This window comes from Sitophilus oryzae, unplaced genomic scaffold (assembly GCF_002938485.1).
Source record: "Sitophilus oryzae breed Bouriz unplaced genomic scaffold, Soryzae_2.0 scaffold_1898_pilon_pilon, whole genome shotgun sequence".
Taxonomy (NCBI): domain Eukaryota; kingdom Metazoa; phylum Arthropoda; class Insecta; order Coleoptera; family Curculionidae; genus Sitophilus; species Sitophilus oryzae.
The window spans coordinates 569,557-574,851 of NW_022146610.1; the positions used below are offsets into that span (position 1 = coordinate 569,557).

The 5,295-nt window shown below is 31.5% G+C and overlaps 1 long non-coding RNA gene across 1 annotated transcript; it reads left to right on the forward strand.

Annotated features, from left to right (window-relative positions):
• The first annotated feature begins 1,184 nt into the window (after positions 1-1,184).
• On the forward strand, positions 1,185-2,874 carry LOC115883402. The gene is made up of 2 exons (XR_004050376.1): positions 1,185-1,310; positions 2,528-2,874. It is a non-coding gene; the product is annotated as an uncharacterized LOC115883402 (long non-coding RNA).
• Positions 2,875-5,295: the final 2,421 nt, after the last annotated feature.

A 5,295-nucleotide genomic window follows, 5' to 3' on the forward strand; every position in this document is an offset into this window, starting at 1 on the left:
ACCCCTTTCTATGATCCTTAGATAAGCAGTGGAGTGCACCACATGGTTAGAAAGCTTCACCCTTTGTCTCCTCCCCAGTAGAAAGGGAATGATTATTGCTTGTCTTGGAGACATTTTGGAAAATACCATCTTGGAACGACATGTTTGCCAAAGTTGCTAGGTGATTCAGAGTGCTTTCTGGCAGATCCGAAAACATTTTTAAAGTTAGCCCGTCGGTCCCAGAAGAGGATTTCCATTTTGATATATTAATTGTACCCTGCGAAGCTCTTCAAGAACTACGGGCGAAAAAAAAACTGTGTAAGTTTACATCATCATTAGAGAGATAAGAATGTGGATCATGAGGGAGGACATGGTATTAGCTAAGTTTTTCACAGCATTTCTTAAGGTGCAATCGTTAAGGTTCCCCAGGCGAGGTAGATATTGCTAGACGAAGTAGCTTTGTTTGTTTTAACTCATTCAATAGATCAGCGGCTCTTTAGCAAATAGCAACAATACCAGAATTGACTATTCTCCCATTATAATAAAGGTCCCATGGAAGCCCTTATAGTCTTAAGGGATAAGTTTTTCTTTATAGTTTTACGTAATTGTGGAAGAAGAGACTGTCTGAGAACTTTTTTAAGTGAGATAATGAACGAATGTTTTTAGAAGATATGCGTAGACCCTTAGTGGTCCAAGGTTTATTATGCTTATTTTTGAAAATTCCAGAGGGTTATTCGAACGCTAGACTGGTTAATGTTTTACGAAAATAGAAAATCCGGTGTCGACATCATAAGAGCTAGATTAGAACTACTGCAACATCAAAAATTAAACATATTAACTAAATAAAAAAAAAAAAAATATTTTTTTTCACAAAATTTTTTTTAACGTGTAAAAATATTTTGTTTTATAAAAAAAAAAAAAAAAAAAAAAAAAAATATAGTTTTTTACGTGTAACAAATAGTGTTTTACATGTAAAAAATTTTTTTACCAAAAAAAAAAAAAAAAAAAAAAAAAAAAAAAAAAAAAATACAAAAACATAATTTTGAAGGGATCTTAGTCTCTGATGCTGACCTTGTACCCTCTACATTTCAAAATAATTTTAAATTATGCACATTGCAGTGCGCCACCCTCTATATTTTTTATTTTTCTTACATTTATTTGATTATTAACCTGGTCTTGTTCGTACCGAATTGCAGAGCATCAGTCCCGGATACGTCAAGACGGAATTTGAGGATGTGGGGGGCCTACCCGTCCTGACTATTCCGCCCCTGTACGGTCCAGATATTGCGGAGGCCGTCGTTTACGCCCTGTCAACTCCGGCTCATGTGAACGTAAGTAGAACAACGAGAACTGTCTCCACGGAAATTTATTCCAGAAACTTCTTAGTAAACATAGAAAATTGGTTTAATATTTTTCATCAGTATACGCCCGGATCGACTTCAGAAAAGGAAAAACTGTTTTATTTATTTATTTATTATTATTATTCCAACGGTAAACCATTTTACATTCATAAATCCAAAAAGTAAAAAATACAAATATAAAGTAAAAAAAATACAATAATATAGACACTTCAACACTCTTAAAAACATTCAAAAATGTATACAAGATATAATACATATACTTTTAAGACAAGAAAAATATACTTTTACACATGAATTATGATTAGCTTTATTATTTTCTACAGTTAGCCTTTGGGGCGTAGTGACCCTGTGTAGCGTAGTTAGACTTGAAGAGTAGTTCGTCCTGTAGCGTAATTAGCTTACTTAAGTAGTTAATCCCGTAGCGTAATTAGACTTGAAGAGTAGTTAGCCCCGTAGTGTAGTTTGACTATTAATAACTTGTGTATTTTTTTTAGCCTGTGTGGCACTATAATAGCCTGTGTGGCATTTTTTTAGCCTGTGTGGCACTTTGATAGCCTGTGTGGCATTTTTTTTAGCCTGAGTGGCATTTTGATAGCCTGTGTGGCATTTTGATAGACTGTGTGACATGTTTTTTTAGCCTGTGTGGCATTTTGATAGCCTGTGTGGCATTTTTTTAGCCTGTGTGGCACTTTGATAGCCTGTGTGGCATTTTGATAGCCTGTGTGGCATGTTTTTTTAATAGTCTGTGTGACTAGCCTGTGTGGCATTTTATTATTTTATTTAAACTTGTATTTTTAAGTTGGACTATTGATACATCATTCAAGTACCTGTTTAATTTTAAATTCACTTTATTATAATAATAACGGTCATCTCGGTAGCCAGGTCATACAAGACTTTTGTTGCTATACAACATTTGTCCATTTGCAGCGCTCAGATCAAAGTTGGCTATTACCATTAGTAACGTACCATCTATTAGTATTATTTTTATTTTATATTACTAGTTGTATTTTATTATACAACATTTACGCCCTTTAAATTTGTTTTATAGTTTTTATTTTTAATTTGAGTTGACCGCTTGAAAAAAAATTTGGTCCTTACAATAGATATCATATTAAACATTTATATTTATTGTAAATAAAAATATTTTTAATAATATTTTCCGGTCTAACACATATTTTATGTTACAGGTAAACGAAATCACCCTTCAGGCTGTTGGAAGTTAAGAACATTAATAAAAATATCAACAAAATTCAAAAACTGATGAAAATTCAAAATCACACGTCCACAAAACGTAGATGAAAATTTAAAATCAAAGATTAAAAAAAGTAGTGTCAGTATACTATTTAATATAACAAAACAAAGCAAGATCTGTTAGTATAGCAAAGATCAGTATCAGTATACTATTTGATATAACACGCATAACATATAACGAGTATTTTTATTATGCACCAGAATTGTTGTTATTGTTATTATGAATTTACGCATTATGAATAAATAGTTACTTCAAAATATATAAATATATATAGCAAACATTTACACAACTTTGCCTCATAATCCTAGATGATAGTTTTTAAGTTGTATAGGGTGGGTCAAATTCGACGCTTTCAAATGGAAACACCCTTTTCTATAGGAGATAGACGAAAACTAATATCGGTGTCTGGAGCTCAATTTTCATCAAAAACATGATGGTGAAAACCGCACATCAATATCTATTACCGTTTCGGAGTTACGGAGTGTTTTTCAAAAATGTGCATTTTTAACAAATCGCTGTAACTTTTTTGGTATGGAAAATTTTGTATTTCTATGAAAACATTTCCAAAGCACCTTTTTACGTAGAATTTAATGGTTTAAGTATAATTTTTTTAAAATTAATAATTTAATAGTTATCAACAAAAAAATTGATTTTTTATTTGGAACACCCTCTACATTTTTAATTAACTGAAAATAATTTAAAATTACCTTTCCAAAAATATAGCACACTTGATATTTTGTTATAATCCCCTTCGAAATACAGAATATTTAAAGTTAATAATAAGTTAAAGTTTGCCACTTTTAACTAGTAGGCTTTGGATCCCTTATTGATGATATGCCCTTAATGGAACTCGAAAACATATTTTTCCAGCAAGACGACGCACCGCCTCAGAACGCTGAAGTTACCAGCAAATTTCTGCAGCCAATTTCAAGAATAATTGAATAGCTAACCAACATCCCAGCCGTTGGCCGGCGAGGCCGCCTGACTTATTGCCCATGGATCTAATCTTATGGATATATATGTGGAAGAATAAATGTTCCTTATTCTTCCGTATAATCTAGACAAAAATTAGAAATACTTAGCAATTATGAGAAGGTATCTTTCACCCCCACTGAGTTAATGAATTCCGCGAGAAATGTTCAAAAACGGCCCCGTCTGTCCAGAACAGAAAACGGTCGATATGTCGAACACCTGTAGCAAAATCTCATGTCTTGGTTTGCTATTTATTTTTATTGTTATTAGATATAGTTTAAATGTGTTTAATTAATGTTGATGTTGGATATTTTAAATTGTTATAAAATTCTGCATCTCTCATAGCAAATAATATTTTCGATTTAATTGCTAGAATTTTTTTGCATTACAGCCGGTGCCGTTCAAATTTTTCTTAATTTCCGTTCTTAATTTAAAGCAGGCGAATTTTTATATACTCTATATCTCGAACAGGAATCGAGCAAAATATCAAGTGTGTTATATTTTTAGAAAGGTAATTTTAAATTATTTTCAATAAATTAAAAATATACAGGGTGTCTCATATAAGAAATCAAATTTTCTGTTGATAATTCTTAAATTATTAATTTAAAAAAAAATATACTTAAACCATTAAGTTCTATGTAAAAAGGTGCTTTGGAAATGTTTTCATAAAAATACGAAATTTTCCATAGCAAAAAAGTTACAGCGATTTGTTAAAAATGCATATTTTTGAAAAACACCCCGTAACTCCAAAACAGTAACAGATATCGATATACGGTTTTCACCATCATATTTTTGACAAAAATTGAGCTCCAGACACCGATATTAGTTTTTGTCTATTTCCTATAGAAAAGGGTGTTTCTATTTAAAAGCGTCGAATTTGACCCACACTGTACCTCAATTATACTTAAGAGTTCACAATGCCTAGAACATACAATTAAAATTAATAGAATATCCTAGCGCAACATTTTGGGGTAGTCAGTTGTATCCATAGAGATAGTCTAATAATTAATTTATAAAGCTTCATCCACACCTCCCAATTAGTGGTTACAATTAGCATAGATGTTTGTTCCTTTAATTTCAATATAAGCATTCAAAACGTCAAAATTAGTGGTAGAAATTTTCAATTAGTAGAAAAAGTTATCAAACTTTAAAATTTTCCACTAATTATAATTCAAAATTTGCGAGAAATGTCATTTTGGACTTTGATAATCTTCCGTCAAGAGAAATTGTGGTTAGAAATCAAAAGTTGATTGTTTTATATGCTAAGTATTGGCCATCTCTGTGGATACAACTGATTAACGCAAGCTGTTGCTAGGATATCCTATTAACTTATTAATTATGTTTTTTTTAAACATTGTGAATGATCGTAAACTAAAAAGTATAAAGTGTAATTCAAACTACTAATTTGGAGGTTCTGAATGAAGCTTAAAAGTGTATTTTAGCAATAATGATAATAAAATTACAATTAAAATTATATAACTGTTCGTTTTATCAATAGCATAATTTAATCCATTTAATCCAAATTATAACCTTTTCGTTCTAAAAAAATCAATTTTCGTTAATTTTAACGCGGCCCTGAAATTCCACGGTATTCATTTCAGTGTTTGGCTCGTTTAATTCCGAGAATTGACCATTGAAATGGGGCACAATGGGCCACAAAGTGCCGCTTCGAGCCGTCTGTCGGCCTTCAAAACGAGTCTGAATTCCATGGCCGTTTCAGCCTTTCCTACT